At 35.6% G+C, this 21,296-nt stretch overlaps 1 pseudogene; it reads left to right on the forward strand.

The window, feature by feature from the left end:
* The first annotated feature begins 18,667 nt into the window (after nucleotides 1-18,667).
* On the forward strand, nucleotides 18,668-20,914 carry LOC121830548 (mitochondrial import inner membrane translocase subunit Tim23 pseudogene; annotated as a pseudogene).
* Nucleotides 20,915-21,296: the final 382 nt, after the last annotated feature.

Consider the following 21,296-nt stretch of genomic DNA (forward strand, 5'->3'; position numbering starts at 1 on the left):
ACTTCAAGTTTGTATCAATAAACTAAAATTTATACCAATGTAAAACATTTTGAACATAAACTAAAATCTATATCAATGTAAAACATTTTAAACAAGTTGTTCTTTAAAAGTAGGTTCATTAATTTACCCTTTTATTTATCATCTCTATATCCTCCTATATATCTATATCATTTCCCATTTTCTTTTTTAGAAAGAGATCACATTTATAATCAACCTGTTTTAAATAAAAATATTGGTTTTTCTCTGTCCCACACCAGAGGGCTCTTCTGATTTGGGACACAAGAATCTCTTAACCATTTTTTTTTTTTATAGCAATATGTCTGGGTTTAGAGGGGGAGTGAGCCAATTCCACCTCTAAAGCCAGCTTGGTATATTTGGGAATTTGGGCGTAGCATCTCTTACTACTTCCTGCTGGAGGGGGGCGCTGTATCTTATGGGGACACAAAGAAAATTTTAGGCCTATGGAGTAGTCCATGAGGCTGTATTATGTGAACCAGTTGCCTTGAAACCACTCTGGATGTTGGATCATCTGGACCATGTTGTCATTGGAGACCTTTCAGGGTGTCTTGGCTGGTGAAACCTGATGTATCTTAATCTGGAACAAATCCACAGCCTCTGGCTTTCTGTGGAAACAAAAGCAGAACCTCTTTTCCAAAGCAACATATCTTTAAATCCAAATTTTGTAGTCAAGGTACCTTCAAAATATACATATTGGTTTAATTTAACATCTTTTTCGATCAAATGTTTTTTTGCAGTTAAAAATCCCAAAGACAACACAGTCCAGATTGTCTGTGTAATATTCATCTTTAAGTGGCTTTTTTATATTAATTTATCTTTTTTTGTCTCTTTCAAGCCTATGTATTGTGAATCTATTGCTTTAAACTGTACTATTTTAAGACTGAAACGGCGCTGTGGCTGGTGGCTCCTCCCATTTCAGCTTACCAACATGGCATTTTCTGCCAGTTCTGTGAGTCATCAAGTCTCAGAAATAGTGGGTCTAAGCTTTTATCAAAGCAGCGTGTAGCCCAGAAACCTTTTTTTTTTAATACTAGTAAAGACTAAATATACCACACAGTGTAATGTGCCACTGGCAGACACCCCATTATTGCCATACTGCTGGTCAAACGCAAACGCCAGGAACCCGCCAGTAGTTCAAACCCACCTTTTGTGGCATCTAACTGCCCTTATGAGACATAAAGCAGGAACCTGTTTTTGGCTCTGTTTAGAATTGGTTATTAAATATTCTCAGGTTTAAGGTGGAAACTCGAGCCGTTGGGCGCCATTTGTTGCTGGAGGGCTTCTCTCCAGGTTCCACCAAGCCCTGAAGTCCCACAATCCACGTATAAAATAATCACTCAGACATTTATATTACTTATAAACTGTATGGCCATGGCAGGCTTCTTGCTAACTGTTCTTATATCTTAAATTAACCCATTTCTATAAATCTATACCTTGCCACATGGCTGGTGGCTTACTGGCGTCTTTACATGTTGCTTGTCCTGGCCATGGCTGTAGTGTCTCTCTTCTTTCTTCCTGTTTCCCCAATTCTCCTCTTTCTTTGTCCCGCCTATACTTCCTGCCTGGTCACTGGCCATCAGTGTTTTATTTATATATAGAGATATCCACAGCAAAAGACACTTGTGGAAATACCATGCTGGCTAAGTTTCTGTGATTATAAAATAAAATAAAAATAGATGATCCATTAACAAAGACAATACTTTTAATTTGATTCACAATTTTAGATGTTTATGTTTCCAACAAATTGTCCTGATGGGAAGAGACAAGAGCTCAAGATTGAGCAAAAATCCTCACTGTCTTGCCAGAAAGCAAGAGAAAGTTAAAGAGAATCAAGGTGACATGATGTCACAGGGCATGGTTTAACTGCCTACATAAACACTTCTCAAGAAGACTCATTTCTTAATGATTCCACTACTTCCCAATAGTGCAAGCTAAATAATAATTCCCATACAGAGACCTTCTAGATGTAATATATAGCTAACACTCTTGAAATCCTATATATCTGACACAAGTATGCTGTGGGATGTTGTTCTGTATGCTATTAATATGTGTTGCTCTGATTGGTTGATAAATAAAACACTGATTAGCCAGTAGCCAAGCAGGAAGTATAGATAGGGCAAGCAGACAAGGTAAATTCTGGGAAGAAGAAGGGCAGAGTCAGGAGTCACCAGCCAGACATACCAGAAGCAAGATGTGAAGGCAGAAGAAAAGGTACTAAGCAATGTGGATAATTATAAATAAGAATTATGGGTTAATTTAAGTGTAAGCGCTAGTTAGTATTAAGCCTGAGCTAATGGCTGAGCAGTTATAAATAATAGTAAGCCTCTGTGTGATTATTTTATAAAATTCTGAGGGACTATGGGTGGGAGATTTGTCCCAATTGCAGGCCAGGAAATCTTCTGACTACACAAATATGAACCCTGTTATGGCATTTTCTTTTTGTTGTTATTTTTTCTACTTAGAGATTTTTTTTTGTTTTTTTTCCTTGAAATTTTTATTAATTTTACATACCAATAACAGAAATACTTCTCCACTGCTGGTGGGAGTGCAAACTTATACAGTTATTTTGGAAATCAGTATGGTAGTTTCTCAGAAAATTGTTAATCAATCTACCTCAAGACCCAACAATACCACTCTTGTGCAAATTCCCAAAGGATGTTTAATCATACCACAAGGACACTTGCTTAACTATGTTCATAGCCGCATTATTCGTAATAGCCAGAACCTGGAAACAATCTAGATACCCCTCAACAGAAGAATGGATAAAGAAAATGTAGTACATTTGCACAATTGAGTATTAGTTAGCAGTAAAAAACAATGACATCATAAAATTTGCAGGCAAATGGATGGAACGAGAAAAAAGAATCATCCTGTGTGAGGTAAAGCAGATCCAGTAAGACAAACATGGTATGTACTCACTCATAAGTGGATATCAGATGTAAAGCAAAGGATAACCAGGACACAATCCACAACTGCAGAGAAACTAGGTAACAAGGGAGACCCTAAGAGGGACACACAAGAAATGCCCTGGTAGGGGCTAATAGATAAGATCTCCTGGGTAAACTAGAAGGGGATGGGGGGGGGAAGAGAGGGGATAGAGGATGAGAACATTAAGGAACTGAATGGTTGAGTAGGGGGAGGGACAGAAAAGAAGAGCAATGAGAGAGATAACTTGATAGAAGGAGCCATTATGGGCTTAGGGAGAAGCCTGGTGCCATGGAAATCCCGAGAAATCCACAAGGATTACCCCAGCTAGGACCCAAAGCAATAGTGGAGAGGATGCCTGAACAGGCCTTTCACTGTAATGGGATTGGTGAAAACCCTAATTGTCACCATAGAGCTTTTACCCAGTGACTGATGGAAGCAGATACAGAGATCCACAGCTACGTATGGGGCAGAGCACCTGGGGTCAAGTTATCAAATCTTGATGGATAAAAGAGAGGTTCACTTGCCGCATTAATGAAGATACAAGAAGGAAAATTAATTCTATTAAAAAGTAAAACTTCAAATACTTTAAGTTTTCCTTTCTTTTTCATTTTTTTCCTTAGTAACGATTACCACATTATGAAGCAAATGGCATAGCTGTAATTTTTGGAGAGATTTAGAAAAAAAAAAAGCACCCCATATACATTATTCTATACTCTCTTGAATTATCTGAAGCAACTGGATGTTCAAAATTGTACATTACGTTTATGAGCTGAGAAAGCTTAAAATAGTTTATTCTCTCACTGATCCTTTCATTTTAACTTGTGTGCATGTGGGGTGTGTGTGTGTGTGTGTGTGTGTGTGTGTGTGTGTGTGTGTGTGTGCACATGCATCATGATGCAGCAGAAAAAAATTCAAATGTCAAGTCCTTAACTCCACTATGTTTGAGTTGGTATCTCAGTTGTTTTTTCATTGCTATATATGCCAACCTAGCTCCAGTAACCCTCCAGGTAGTCTCCTACCTCAGCCTCCTACCCTAAGTAGGAGCCCTGAGATTACCAACATATGCCTACCATACTTGGCTTTGCATGGATTCTGGACATTTGAACAAGTATCTTTCCTCTCATGCAACAAGCACTTTATTTACTGAGTCTTCTTCTCAGCCTCTGTTGTAGGCTCTTAAAGAGGAGGCTTATTTCTATTTACTTGGATTTTTTATACCAAATCCTTCTCTCTTCACTTTCTACCCAGGAATTTATGATCATACTTACAAGTCATCCTGATTGTTATCCATGTTTTCTATGTTTCTATAAATCCATGGAGACAGTACTGGGAATTCATTTTATTGACTTCTTTTCTCTCCTCATTGTGAGAGAGTGACAGATGGCCAAATTTCTGGTCCCATCAGGTTTCCCTAAGCTGTCTTTTCCTATGCTTTAAATGGTTGCCAAGAGTCATATTTAATAGTCCATCAAGACATGGAGCACTTGTCACAGTCTGACATATAGCTGGATATGATGCATGTCTTTCATATGACTGCCCATTATGAAATTTAATCTGTATGGAGACAGATAGTTTTTTTTTCACTGCATATGCCAAAGAAATTAAAGACTGACCTGCAAGATTTCATGTTGACCATTTATGTGTGTCCATACTGCCCTCTGAATTTTGTTATTCCACCTGCCATGGTAAATGTTATAATCGATTTGTTACTATTTCTTTCCCATCAAACTGTGGAACTTTGAGGATAAGTGTTTTTCTTCATTTCCCATTGTTTATTCAGTTTAGAAATGTCTAATTTTTTTTTTTTTTTGGTTTTTCGAGACAGGGTTTCTCTGCATAGCTTTGCGCCTTTCCTGGGACTCACTTGGTAGCCCAGGCTGGCCTCGAACTCACAGAGATCCTCCTGGCTCTGCCTCCCGAGTGCTGGGATTAAAGGCGTGCGCCACCACCGCCCGGCAGAAATGTCTAATTTTGATGAACTATATTTCTTGAAAAATACCATGAATAAATATTATAATATGCATGTTAATTAAAATTTCACAGCCTGGCAGTGGTGTCACATGCCTTTAATCCCAGCACTCAGGAGGCAGAGGCAGGCAGATCTCTGTGAGTTTGAGGCCAGTCTGGTCTCCAAAGTGAGTTCCAGGAAAGGCACAAAGCTACACAGAAAACCCTTTCTCAAAAAACCAAATTAAAAAAAAAAAAGAAAAGAAAAAAAATTCACAATGGAAGGTAAAGATATTAGACATGTTCCATGTTATGTGCAGATGCTACAAAATATGAATCCAGAAGAGTAATGGAAGACTCTTACCAAACTCTAAAGTTCTTTTAACATTTCTTTAAATTTAAAATAACAAACAAAACACAAAAGGATAATGGCATTTACTCATTTAAATGCTGTTTTATGTTTGTCTTTTATGAATCTGCCTTATTATATAAACATTTATTATTCATAAGAACTTATACTAGCCTGAGTAGTTCAAATTAAATTGTATAAGTTGGTGTCTTAGAAAGATAATTTGTGAAGAGAAAACATCTATCACTATGTATATAAGTCCATATAGAAATCTTCAAAGCTGCACACAGCAATGTTTATTTACATACACGGGAACACACTTGTAAATATGAATACGAATATTCCTTTATTTTGTTTAAAATAAATTCTTTCACTTAAATATTAATTTACTTTGATTTTCTGTATATGAGTGTTGGCATGCATATATGTACTTATACCATTTGTATACATAATGCCAGGGGAGGCCAGAAGAGAATGTCACATCCTCGGGTTCTGGTTGTAGAAGGTCTACATGTATGTCATGGTTGTGAGGGTTAGTGTTATTGTGCGACTCCTAACAGTGGGAGATGGGCTACCTCTGACTCTTTTGCCTGCTCTTGGAACCCCTTTTCTCCTACTGGGTTGCCTCACCCAGTCTTGATATGAGGGTTTGTGCCTAGTCATACTGTATCTTTTTGTTTTGTGTTTGGTTGATATCCCTGGGAGGCCTGCTCTTTTCTGAGAGGAAACAGAGGGGGAGCAGAGGGAGAAGAAACTATGGCCATAATATATGTAATATATGAGAAAAGAACACATGTAAAAATGTATTTTTCTGACCTGAGTGAGATGTGTGGTATAGAGAAATATTCACATGCAGGCTTATAGCCAGAGATACACTGTAAGGATCTGAAATAGAGGAGGAGGAAAGGAGTAGGGAATAGAGAGGAAAAGTAAGGAAGAGGGAAAGAGCTGATGAAAATGGGGGGAGGAAGGAGAGAACGATGGAGAAAGGGATATAAAAAGGAAAGATGGAGAGAGAGAGAGGGAGAGGGAGAGAGGGAGGGAAGAGAGAGAGGAATACAGAAAAATAAAGTATATAAAAGTTAAGAAGAAAGACAGAGACAGGATTGATCACATTCAGGAAATATGACCACAAACAGACTAGATTCTGATTTGTAGAGACAAAAATGATATTGAATCATCATCAAGGAATTCTGTAAGACATACTGTCATGATAAAAACTTCTGCCTCAGCATTCAGTGCATCAAGAATTGGGATGCACTTCAAATAAATGCCAGACAGATAATCGTCTTATAGAAATATTTTTTACATTAAATTATCACAACTTAAAATGACCATCATTTTATTGTTTTTAATTTTACCTCATTTTTACAATTTTAAAATTGAATTCAGAAAAAAAATTAAGGAAGTAGCTTCAGAGAAAAGTGTTCAGTAATTAACTCATGGCAGTCACAGTTGCTGGATTGAATCTCAGGGATCATCTCCTATCCTTTGGGAAACTTGGATTGTAAAATTCAAAGACTGACCTTGCTTCTGATTTTATAAGGAATATTATATTCAGTCTAGCCTTCAAGATCTCGATGGAAGGAAGACGAAAGGATTAGTTGAAATTGAATCCTCTGCCCACAGTCCGGGGAAGAAAAAAGAAGAAACATTTGCACAGTCATAAATTATACATGAGAAGACATATGATAATAACATAATCTGAAGGAACCAGGCTCCCCACGTTAAGTGAAGAAGAAGTGGGTGTTAGGTTAGATGAATGGTAAGAGAGAATTAATTTGGAGTGGTAGAAAAACATATGGTTTTAAATTTTTAACTCCACATTTTGTTAAATGCTTTGAAATGAAATGCATTTCTACATAAATGGTAGCTAAAATTACCCAGATAAATCTCATTTAAACTATACTTATTCATTTATAAAAGTACTAAAACTATTTTGCCTTCATAAAATATTGTATAAAAGGTCAATAAAAGCTAATTTTTATATACATCTCTGCTTTAGAAACAGATCACAGTTAAAGTAACTGTAACATTTTTTTTAAAAGTGAATCGCAGTTTGTTTTAAGAAATATCCCATTGATTTATTTAAATTATTTTGCTTAAATTAATGCTTTCCAGCATTACTTATAGATTAGTCCTGATACTTGGGTTGAATACTCTTTACCCATCATCCATTGCATATGTGTATTTATTTGGGAATGGATTGCAAGATCAATGTTGATTCTAATACTGTTTTTAATTTGGATTTCTTAAATAGCTTGTGATAATAAAATTCTCATGAAATAACAGAAAAAAAATGGGTCATTATGACAATAAAACTTGTTTTCAATGCTCCAAGAAATTGTAAATTATTATCTTCTGAAGACAGGAAGCTTTATGTCATGTTTTGGTGTCAACACAGGCTACTCCTGTGCTGGCTGACCCTTTATTATTGATTATTAAAAGTTTTAAACTTCTGATCAATTTCAGTACAAAATTTAAGAAGTGTTGGAAGGTATCAGCTGTACACTATGGAAGTCTTATCTCCTACTCTGTTCAAATTAAAGCTCCACAATGCCAACAATTGATGTTGAACACATGGAAATCTTTACTTAAATAGTTACTATAAATTCTATTTTACAGATTAAAATCAATAATCTCCTTTAAAATATTTTGGACTATGTAACTCTGTTTAATGGTGGTTAGAAACCATAAACCTTCAGACATCATGAAAAATTCCCAGTGTCTAGATGGAAGAGATGTCAGAAGCATGAAAGTAAATGTCAAAGTCAACTTTTGAAACAATGGCAAATTGGATGTTGGCTTTTTAGTTACAGTGTCAATTTATTATTTTAAGTGTTCACCATAGTAACTGATTGTATAGGTAAAAATAAGCTGTGTTTTATTTATCAAGACTATGTATTTTCCCTGTTCATTCTAAGATGATAGACAAATGCACAAGTGATAATCCAGACTCAGGATTCACCACAACTCAGATCTGAAGGTACAATTTGACAACTGTTTTCTCAATCTTTAATCTTTATCTGAATATATCCTATTGGAACCTGATGGGTAGTTTATAACATACATATTTCAGACAAAGAATTTACATCAGAGATTAATCATAAAATTTAAGTAGATTAAACACAAGACCTTTCATGTTGAATAAACCATTTATATTTTACAAAGACATGTTATAAACAATGACTGACACTGTGTAGTAAAGTCTGGCTATATGCCATGTATATAACATATTACATATTACCTATTAATGTTCCCAACCACATACAGCACGAATGAAAATCAAAATTTCACAATTTAAATAGCTTCAATTTTATTTACAGATATATCAGAAGCAGCAGGAAATCACTGAGGCTTTGTTTGTGTATAAAGGAGATTAAATACAGCAAAGTGAGGTAAAAATCAGTTATTTTTACATTTATTGTTATTACAATAGTACAGTGCTGTTTCTAATTAATACTATGACCTCAAAGAAGAAATTAAGAGGAACACAAGCATGAAGTTGAAATACAAACTTAATTCCAATAAGAGGCTTAAAGCCTTCTTCCTCACAGTGACCTGAGGGCAACAAGAAAGTGAAGTGTTACATATGTAGGGCATCTATTATACTGATGCCCAGGAAAGCACTTAGTGTTCCCTTCATCCAAAGACACAGGTACTGTTGTTAAGGACCAAAGATTTGGAACTGACCACAGTAGGAACCCGTGGGAAAGACTGACATCATGGGGGACTGGTCATATGTATCTGGATGAATCCCTCTAATACCATTACTCCCTAATAATGGCTGGGCAGAGAATGTCAGAGACTCAAATTCTCATCAGCGTGATGGTATAACTCAAATTTTCTTTTTAAAATTAAAAAAAAATAAGTGTATTTTTTTGAATTGATGTTGTAAAAATACACTTTGAAATAGAGAAGGCTATGTTTTCAAATGATTGGAAATAGCTGCAATATGGTAATATTTTAGTAAATAACTGATGAGTGTTAATTTTGAAATAATTTGATCATGAGAACAGCAGACAAGTTATATTAAAAAGTGATTGCTGGGCAGGGGTGGTTCATACCTTTAATCCCAGGACTCAGGAGGCAGAGCCAGGCAGATCTCTGTGAGTTCGAGGCCAGCCTGGTCTACAGAGATCCAGGACAGGTATCAGAACTACATAGAGAAACCCCATCTAGAAAAAAACAAAAAGTGCTTGACACACTCATGGTGGTTAGTGAATAGAAGAATGTTAGCTAAGTATAACAAGGGGATTGCTATACTTATTGCTAAAGCCTCTCTAAGCCTTAGTAGATGTAGATGCTCTGCTCACCCATAACAAAATGGAAGGGGAGGAGGACAATGCTTAGAGCCTTCTGATCAAAGTGAGTTTGTGCTATCTTTGTCAAGAATGGAGGAGAAAAGATGGTGAATTTGAGTGTATTTTCTGACAGTCTTAATTTAAAATCAAACAAAAAATATCTTCCAGTAAAATGACAGGCCCTTAATGTTATTCTAATGTTCTAGAAGAAAAAACCCTTATGTTTCCTCATTTAGAAATGGCACCAATGTTCACAGAAAACATGCCACTTAACTAAAATCACATAATGACCCTCATACAGTGATAGTGAGTGACTTTAATTTCCCACTTTAACCAATAGAAAACTCATCAGGACAAATATCTTAACAGAGAAATGCTGGAGTTAAATAGCATCATAAATCAAATGGACCTAGTAGATCTTTACAGAACACTCCACCCAAACATGAAAGATAATACCTTCTTCTTGACATCTCATGGAACTTTATTTAATATTGACCACATATGTGAACACAAAGCCAATCAATAGATACAAAAAAAGTAACATTGGATCCTATTTACCACCACAGATTAAAGTGGATGTCATCAACAATAGAAATTACATAATCTCATGAATACTGAATGAAATGTGGATCAAGAAATAAATTAGGAAAAATTGCAATCATTTAGAATTGACTGAAAATGAAAGCATTGAATACCTTACTCTACAGGACAAAATGCATTTCTGAGAGTCAAGTTCATAGCACTAAGTACCTATCAAAAAAAATTAGACAGATCACATATTAGTAACTCAATAGTAAACCTGAATGATCTAGAACAAAAAAAGAAGAAATAATACCTCAAAGGATTATTCTGTGAAAAAATAATGAAACTTGGTGCTCAAACAAATAAAATAGAAAAAAAAGCAAGAATAAATGAAACTCAAAATTTGTTCTTTGAGAATATCCATAATATTAATAAACTTGCAGGCAAATTAACTAAAATAAAATGAAAGAAGAAAAAAGTTAATAAAGTTAAATGAAATGATGGATGTAACTACAGGCACTGAGAAAATTCACTGATTCATAGTAACATACTTTAAAAATCTGTAGTCTACCTAATTGGAAAACTTTAAAGAAATGAGCAAATTATTTATATTTCCTAACTACCAAAATTAAATCAAGTTTAGATAAGCAACTTAAATGGATCTACAACCCCTAGTGAAATAGAAGCTGTAATTAAAAGTCTCCTAGTAACAGAAATGACATAAAAGTTCAGTGAAAGGTGTCTTCATTTCAGAATTTAATACACCATCAAAAACAAACAAACAAACAAACAAAAGAACCCTAAAGTCAACACTTCTGAAATGATTCCACAAAATAACAAAATATGTACAGAAGGAACGTTGTCTAGCTTTTTACATGGTGTCACAATTACCCTTATACCTAAAGCACACAATACAGGAAGGAAAGAAAACCACAGTCCTTTCTCATAAACTTAGATATAAAATTGTCAATAAAATATATGTCAACTGAATATAAGAACACATAAAAATATTATCCACTGTGATCAAATAGACTTATTCCAAGAGAAGCAAGGATGGTTCAATATGTATTAATTGCTAAAAGTAATCCACCATTAAACATACCAAAAGACAAGTACACGTGATCATCTCAATATATGGATAAAAGACATATGACAAACTCCAATACCCTTTTGTGATAAGTCTTAGAGAATCTCTCTAGGGATGTGAGAGACATGCCTCAAAATAATGAAGGTTACTCCAGCAAGCACACAGCCAACATCATCGAAAACTGGGAGAAACTCAAAGCATTTTCACTAAACTTAGGAACAAGACAACGTTTTCCACTCTCTCCATACATTTTCAATAAAGTACTTAAAGTCTAAGCTACATTAATATGACAACTGAAGGAAATAACATAGGTATAAGAAGGGGAAATGTCAAAGTATCTTTATTTTCAGAGGATAGAATTAATACATAAACATCAGGAGCCTTTTTATATGCAAATGACAAACAAATAAATCAGGTAAATAATATCCTCTACAATAAACTAATTAAAACATTGAAGTAACTCTAAGCAAGCAAGTGAAAGATTATTATAATAAAACCTTTAATACACCAAAGAGATAAATTAAAGAATACATCTGAAGATGGGAAGCTTTCTCATGCTCAGGAACCAGGAAGATTAATATAGTAAAAATGACTATTCTACCACAAACATTCTATAGATTCAATGGAATCACCATGGAAATTTCCAAAGCTATTTTAACAGAAATTGAAAGGAAAATTTCTGCTTCATATGGAAACATACACACACACACAAAAAAAAAAAAAAAAAAAAAAAAAAAAAAAAAAAAAAAAAACAGCATAGCAACAATAGTCCATAATTATAAACAAACTGCTGGAAGTATTAGCTTCCCCTATCTCAAGTTAACTACAGAGCTATAGTAATAAAACAGCATGGTATTGTCACAGAACAGACATGTATATCAATGGAATCAAATGGAACACCCATGAATAAGTCTATACACCTACAAACACCCAATTTTGACAAGGAAGCCAGAAATACAAATTAAAAAAAATACATTGTTTTCATAATTGGTGCTTGTCAAACTGGATGGCTGCATAAAGAAGAACGCAAATAGATCCAGATTCTTCACCAGACTGTACAAAACTCAACTTTTTGAGAAAGTGGCAGGTTATAGAAAGGGAAAAGATTGTTACCAACTACACACCCAATGAAAGGCTAAAATCCAAAATATATAAAGCCATAAAAATCTGAACATCAAGGAAACAACCAAATTTAAATTTAGCTGCAAATCTAAATAGAGAATTCTCAAAAGATGAAACACAAATGTCTGAGAAATACTTAAAAAATGTTTAACAGTCTTAGTCATTGGGGAAATGTAAAACTATTGTGACATCTTATACCAGTCATGATTTCCAATATTAGTAAGAGAATTGGCAATCCATGCTTCTGAGGATGTGGTATCAGGGCAACACTCTTTCATTCCTGGTAAGAATATGAACTTGTGCATCCACTGTGGTAATCTGGGTTATAGTTCCTCAGGAAGTTACAAATGGATCTACCTCAAGATACACTTTTGAGCATATACCAAAGGACTCTACATTCCACAGCAGAGACACTTCCTCATCTATGTACCTTGCTTCCAGAGATTGGAAACAATCCGTAATGGACACTCCATAACAACACTCAATGGATGGATGGATATAACAATATGATATATTCATACAATGATATATTACTCAGCAGTTAAAAAATCATGAAATACTCAGGTGAATGATGGAAGCAGGAAAAAATCATCTTAAGTGAGATAACTCAGATCCAGAAAGACAAATTTGATATGTATTCTCTTATATATGGATTTTAGCATTTATGTCTTTGATACACAGTCTAAAATACATGTAATGACCAAAGTTAGTATACAGTTCCAACTAGAGAGACATCTCCATGGAATCACCAAATAATGGGGTAGACAAAGCCCCATATACAGAACTCTCATCACCAGTACTAGGAATGTGTTACATCTAATTGAGTTGTTGGCCAAAGGAGTCCCATGGAAACCTCCAAACAACCCACACTTTTGATAAGATAAGGGATTGGTCTCTACAAACTGATAATAAGGTCCTATTGCTGAAGACAACATCTAAGTAACTCATTGAACACAGCAAAGTTGAACTGGTGCCTACCCAGAGTGTTGACTTCTGCTGACTAGTGTTCATGGTGCTGGAAGACACACTGTAAATTACCAGAGAAGAAAGGTAAGCACCAACCCACTACAAATTTGAGATCTACAATATTGACCTGTCTAAAAGATCCACTTTTGCAACAGTGTTATGGTAATAAGCACAAGGTTATATAATAACCAACCAGTCTCTGATTAGAATTAAGGGTCACTCCATGAGATGGAACCCATTCCTGATCCTGCTCAGATGGCCAAGAACCTGAATTTTTGGGCCTAGGAGAAAAACAAATACTACTATTCTGATTTAAAAGAAAGTAATAGCAAACTGACTCCTAACAACATTCTTTTATACACATATATCATTGTCTTGCTCTGCCATCATCAATGAAGCTTTTTTTCTTCAGTACCTGGGAACAAATACAGAGACTAATAACAGGAAAATAAATACACAGAAAGTGAGAGACTTCAGAATACTCCATGCTCAATGGGATGCCTCCATCAAATTCCTTTCTTCAGGGCTCAGGGCACTTTACTGAAGAGGAAGTGGAAAGATTGTGAGAGCCGGACAGAATGGAGGACACCAAAGACACAAGGCCTTCTAGACAGAACAGAGCTGATGGATATATGAAACAATGGGAAATGTCACACCATTAACAGGGCCTGTACAAGTCTAAGCCAGATGATTCCCTGTGCTAAGAGAGGAAGTAGACATGAGACCCCATCCCTAACCCATAAGCTATCTCTATTGGAATATCTCTAGCACAGGAAAACTTTGTTTTCCCCAATAGTGTCACACTGTGTATACAAACTATGTTTAAGAACAAGCCCCTCGTCCAGCAGTAGATGGCCAACACAAAATATCTTCAGTGATATTTTTGAAGGATTTTTGTTCTATAATGATTTGTGTGGGGTTCCCCCTGCCCACTTACCTATCCGTTGCTTATGTATTAAGATGTCCAATCATGTTTTCATGGTATATCTGTGTGAGCATCTCTGTCTTTATATGTTTTTTGTCCTTTTTATTTGGATATTTTAATATTTGTTTTGTTCTATAATGATATTTTTATTTTTATTTTTTGTTGTCTGTTTTAAAATAAGAGAAAGAAAGAATATGTATGTATATATCTATATCTATATCTATCTATATCTATATATATATATATATATATATATATATATATATATATATACTTTTGTACTTTTATATATATTTACTCAGAAATCTGACATGGCACCTATAGTGCAGATACGTTTTGTAATTTGAGGCACAATTATCCTGAGAGTTCATGACAGGCCTGTGGAGGAAAAAAAAATACTTCTGATGGAGGAGAGGAATGAGAAAAGTTGATAAATGGGTTCAGAGTTATAGAAAGAATGGGGAGAACAGATCTAGCATATGATAACACAGTCCAGTGACCATAGATAATACTAATACAGCACATATTTCAAGAATTACAAGAGAAGTTGTGAATATTTTCATGAAATAAGAATAATACATGTTTGCAGAAATAAATCTGCCAACCCTGATTTGAAGTTTGGGCAATGAAAACATGAATCCAAACCTGACAAGTACACACCATTAGTTGTGATAGGATTTTATTTTATGGTTTTATTTATCAGTTGTAGAGTAAATCTTAAGATAAAATTTAAAGCATGATTTTTTTTTATCATAAAGTACCAGGGAAACCATTGGTTTATGCTAGGGACTTTAAAGTATCTCTCAACTGGATGGGATTTCAGGCATTGAGATCTACTGCTACTGGAAAAAGAAATTAAAAAGTCACCACAGCATATGAACAGCCGGTATCATATTATATATAAATGATTACTTTAGTTGAAAAATGTTTTTCTGAATCATTTTTCTAGTGTTCCATTTTCTGAAAGTCTCCAGGGAGCTGAAGCCCAGAGGGAGAAGAGAGATGCAGATGCCAGTATGACAAGCAGGAAATGTGCCATCCCAAGGCAGAGACTCATCCTGGGACAGAGAAACAATCACCAGACATGGCTGAGTACTGAATAAAGTTCCTCTGCAGCCACAGGAGTAGCTGTATGTACATTTTTATTTTATTCCTTTTAATTTTATAATTAGCATACTAATTATTAGTTAGTTGTCCTTACAGCATTTTGTAACAAGTTTGTCCTCCTATTCCTCTCTCCCTGCTCCCCTGTTCTCCTTGTAACTTCGCCCATAGGTCTTTCTTCTTTTATGACTAGTGTTTTCTTTTGCACACTGTCTTCAGCCTTCCCAGCATCTGTTTTTATCCTCTATTGGTCCCTTTCTAGTTTTAGGTTTTACTCACACTTATATCAACGTGTATGTCAAAGGAAGGTCTGTTTATTAATACACACGTAAAAGAAAGAGAGAAAGAAGACATGGAATTTAAGTGGATTAACTTCAGACACTCAAAAATAGAATGTTGCCACAAAATAATCATCAAGAATTATTCTTCCTTCAGCAAATCCTACCGGCATGCGCCCTGGAGGAGGTGGGAATGGGGGGTGGGCCGGGGGGAAGGGGAGGGGAGCAGGAGGTGGGAGAACAAGAGAATCTTTGGCTGATATGTAGAACTGAATGGTATTGTAAAATAAAATAAAAGAAAAAAATTATTCTTCCTGCACCATAGAAATAAATACACAATAGCAGGACACTAGGAAAATATGTATGTGGAAGATATTTTTTTAATATTCCATGTAATCTTCATTGACATTTTGAATGTTGGGCTGGAGTGATGGCTCAGTGTTTAATAACACTATGCATTCTTCCAGAGGATCACGGTTTGATTCCCAGGACACACCTGGTGGTTCACACCTGGTGGTAATTCCAGTCCTGGTTTTACCTGGATTTACACCCTCTTCTTCATGCATGTAGTTCACAAACATGCATGCAGGCAGAACACTAAAACATATAAAATAAAATGGGAAAAAATAAAAAAGATCAAATGTTGCATGTCTTGGACTTTACAGATGGCTCAGTCATTAAAAACCTGTACTTCTCTTCCACATAACCTGAGTTAGGTTCCCAGCACCCATGATGGAAACATCACAACTGTCTCTCAACCAACTCCCAGGATAATCCAGCATTTGTGGCGTTCAAGGGAACCTACACACATGTGCACATATTCACCGGGAGATATACACACTCACATAATTAAAAATAAAATAAATCTTTAAAAACTACAGAAAAAGTAACATGTGTTAACACCTAGTTTATTAAAGGTGTAACACACACAATTTCTTAGAAAAGTTTTTTTTTTTTTTTTTTTTTTTTTTTTTTTTTTTTTTTTTTTTAATAACATAGTTACCCAGAAAGTGATTGTATATGGAAAAATCAACTATGGCTTCAAAAAAATTTCAAGAGCCATATCTTAAAGAAACTAGAAGTGTTTCTAAAACCCATGTTTATAATATTTGAAATAACTTCATTTGGTGCCTCATTTGATTGTCACAACAAATCAGAAGATAAATGTGTTAAGAATATTAAAATATCTTGAAGCCATTAGTGAGTAGGCCAGATCTTACTTACTCACAAATAGCTTTTTCAGTTATAATTTATAGTATATTTGTGCTTGGCATTACATTGTTTGTTTTTCAGTCTATTGCTTATTGAGTATCATATACATATAATCTTAACTGCATTGGTGCAGTGCTGAAGATAACTGTTCATTCCCACTAACAAATATTTATGATGAGATAAGCACTATTAAAGAGACACAAAGAAGGCAGGGACACATTCACCCAGCAGTGCCAGATAGGTCCTTTCTGCACATTTTAATAATTCACAATAAAGGACAAAAAGAATAAAAGAAAGAATTTAGCAAACATATACCTACCAATTGATAATCGCATATGTTCTATTGTTCCCACCCCCCTTGGACAATGAACTAGGCTGAAAAAATTCTTGTCTTAAAAGCAGTTTATCTTGCTTGCCCACTAAAAGCAATGAATGTTATGAAATACACACACACACACACACACACACACACACGAGGGTATTTGGGGAAGAAAGCTGACCTATTGCTAAAATATGCAGAAAAGTTATGGTGTTTGGTTGGTGGGACTGAGCCCTCATAAGACTCTAGCAATCGAGTAGCTGTCAGTGTCAAGCTTCTACAATGGGAAAGAAAATAGTATTTGGATCAAAGCTTCAGAAAAGTTATTTTTAACACACTTTCTAAACAATTGGAACTACATAAAGGCAACCGAGTAAAGAACATTGAAAGCTCAGCGAGAGTCATAAAGAAGAGATACAACATCGTGACGCATCAGCACGAATAATATGACTCAGGAAGGAGAGAGATGCCAGAGTCCAAAACAATCCTGGGGACTGCAATATTAGAGGCTGAATTGCAAATGGAGAATAAAGGCAATTTTTGAAAGTAAATGAGAAGGAAAGCTCAGAGACAAAAGTGCAATCAATTCTCATCCTGATAGTTGTTTGTGGAAAGCATTAGGCTCAGTGTTCCCAGCAAGTCAAATCCAGTATTCATTTGAGGGGATAGAGTTTTAGCCACTGTAGGTCTGGGACTATAGAAGATCTCTGTCTTATCTCCTTAGGGACTTTTTTTTTCTGGGTGCTATACACTCAAGGATAACCTGAACAAAATTTCTACACACTATAATGGCAAATCTGTGAGTTCTACCATGGCATTTTATATATAATCGATTGTATTTTCAAGTAATTTGAAATAAATGTGAATTAAAAGATCTAGATCTAAAATCCACTCTGGTGAACTAGTCATAATGGTAGCTTTAATTAGTCAGAAGATGCCACACAAATAGTGACATTTCTAAATGTTCATCATGCTGGAAATCCCTGCCAAGGGGTTGTTTGCTGCTTTAAATCAAGGTGGAGAGGTCTTGTGTAGCCTGTAACTTGCTGTGATTCCTGAGAAGTTGAAGTTCTATTTATTTACGAGTCATACAAGCCATCCTCCTTCCATCAGGAAAGAACAACTCAGAGAAAATAACTACATAATAGTATGTAATTGAGGGATTAGAAGACTCTGCCCTCTTTATGTTAATTCATATGTAAATACTGATTTTATTATAAACAGCAAGCTGAGACCAAGCTTCTCAGTAGAAGTGGAACCATTGCTATTAACATGTGACAGTGGCCTAATCCCATATGTACTTAAAAGGATTGACAAAGGTCAGGAAAGCCAATATTTATTTTGAATATTAATAAGTAGAATGTAAAATTTCCCTTCACATGCTGTGTCAGTTTCATGATGAAATTAAAATCCACGGGTGATTGATCGAGTCACTGGCTTTTCAAATTTCCTTCTTGCTGGTGGATTTATCATTCTGCAAACCTGCTGTTGCATGAAGAATATTTTGCAGGCTCTTAAACTACAGCAAAAAAGTCTCTTCTGGAGTATAGGGTATCTATTTCAGCGGGACTCTCAATAAAAGAAGAATGACATCCACACGGATGTGGAGCTCAGCCTGTTCCATCAAATGGATGATACCTTCCCAGGCTCGCAGCCTGAAATATGTCCTCCCGCAGATCCTCATTATTGTCACCTTCTGTGATGTCTTTTCAAGCCTGTTGTCATACAGTGTGCACTATCTCAGGGCTGTCAGGAGCATCATTATCATCTCTGTCAATGAGTACACAAGAAGCTGACCCCAGGACCTCTGAAAACTCACTACTTCCTGCCAGGAGTTTTGAGGTAAGAAAGTGTGTGTATCTATATTGCTATAAACATTTTCCTCCCCCTCATTGTCCCCCCTTTTCACAAATTTTGAGAGATATGTAAGGATATACATTTTAGTTCATAAATTTTCACTTAATGCAATGATACAATTTAAAATCAAGTTGAAGTATTTATATTTGTATCATCTGAAATAGAATAACTGAGAAATTGAGAATAATGGTGAAGAAAAGTGTGTGATTTGCCCACCCTTTTCAGGGATGATACACTATATCAAAATGTGGCAAATTAATAACTATTGTTCCTGGCAGACAAGACCTTAAATTTTCATTAAGATTTTAAGTAAAATGTAAAACACAGGGTATATCAATGGTGTCTTATGAAATAGTTAAATATTGTCACTTCAAAGGGCACAGCATTGTTCTTAGCTTTAGGAGAATTTGAAGAAAAAGAAGGGATAAATTGTCGTTATGTATGATTGGATTTATAGATACAGAAACAACAGGGAATTTAAAATGAGGAAACTTGTTCACATTTATTCTGTTACTAAAGACAAATGCTCCATTACTTTCTTGAAAACATACTTGAAGAAATACTGCTTTGGACTTCCAGGTAGATTTTGAATTGAGAAAGATAGACAGAAATATTTAGGTGAGATTTAAAACTCTAAATTGTACTTTATTATATCAAAATCTCATTTTCACAATATTATATGTATATGAAGACTGTCAGTAAGAGAACATTTTAATACATATCTCCTTGTTTTTTTTTTATTCAATTTTTCTTTGGCACTTTTATGCATGTGTATCATGCACTCTGATTTTTCTGTACACCTTATCCTTTATATCCCTCCTTTCTCAATCATTCGCTTTCCTTCTCAAGGGTTCTTTTACCAGTTTAATAACATTGTATTTTTTATCAATCAAATAAATACTTATTAAATGTATTTTATAGCTCTGAAATACTTTTATAAAATGAGCAACATTTAAAGAGATTATTGGAATAGAAATCGCTAAACTTAAAGAGGTATTTGCTTAATTTTTTTTTACATTTTTATTACTTCTTATAAAAACACACATATAGTACATATTTTACAAAATTGTCTTCTCTGAAAATCAGGGAAAATATACAACCTATTAAAAGATATATTTTCTGCCTTCTATTTAGGAAGTAGTAGTTCATATTCACAAATAAACTGGAATATAATAAATTTTTTCTGGGAGCCAGGAAGGTCAGTATGTGAAGATGGAAGTAGCAACACGGGTCTTCCCGCGGTTGCTGTCGGGACCAAGGTCAAGCACAGGACCCTGGCCTGAGGCTAGTGAGCAGCCCACTGCAGTTTGCTGGAACTTCATGGAGGGAGGGTGGTGGAAGAAGTCGCAACAGAACCACCAGCGGGCTAGCTGGCTTCTTCAGAACAGAAGGAGCGGGTTACTAACAAGCTGATTTGGTCCACTTTCCACTAGCTGGTATGAATCTGCTGTCTCCATATTTAAATGCGGATCCAAGCTGTCTTGTTGAGGATACTGATGAGTTCATTTTGCCACCTGCAGTTGACTAAGCCCAAGGCAGGCAGATTTGAGCTCGCCTTCTTTACCATTGGAAGATGTTGCATGACAGGGGCTGCATTTGGGGCAAGGAATGGTCTTCGGCTAGATTAAAGGAAACCCAGAAGAACATGGCCTGGTCCAAAACAAGCAATGTTCAGATTTTGAATACGGTGAGTAAACAAGGGGCACTTTTGGCTTATACTCTAGGTTCCCTGGCTTTGCTCTGTAGTGCATTTGATATTACTGAGAAAATATGGGTGCAGGAGATGACCTCAGCACAGTAGCAGCTGGAACCATGACTATTCCATGAATGAACGTACAGGAATGTTGTATAAATGTACAGGTCGTCTTCGATGAATAACACGTGGTGGCCAGGCAGGAGTGACGCTCACCAATCTCTATGCACTGTATAATAACTGGGAGCACATGAAAGCTTCCCTGCTCCAACAGTCACACTGAAGATTTTCGCCACCTCAGGAATCAGCCAGAATGATTACTGAGCCAGTCTGGAGTTGCTGTCTCTCTTGTACCTACATTTACTTTGAACAGTTGAAGACTCCGATTTGCTGTGACACAGGTCATGGATGGTTAGCTTGGACTGCACTGCTTGCCCTTAGTGACTGGAAGCCAAACCCTTTGGTGGCTCACTGAGTAGGTGTTCTCTTCTCCTTGCAGATGATCTTGCTCCTATTTTCTCTTCTGTGCCCAAACTGGACAACCACTTACTCTCCAACTTCAGGCCAGACGTAGACTTATTTTCAACACTTTTACCACCATGTTTATCATGTAAAAATCTAAAACTATTATTGCCTTGCACTCTAAATACAGGGTGAAGATAGAA

The sequence above is a fragment of the Peromyscus maniculatus genome, chromosome 6 (assembly GCF_049852395.1).
Source record: "Peromyscus maniculatus bairdii isolate BWxNUB_F1_BW_parent chromosome 6, HU_Pman_BW_mat_3.1, whole genome shotgun sequence".
NCBI lineage: Eukaryota > Metazoa > Chordata > Mammalia > Rodentia > Cricetidae > Peromyscus > Peromyscus maniculatus.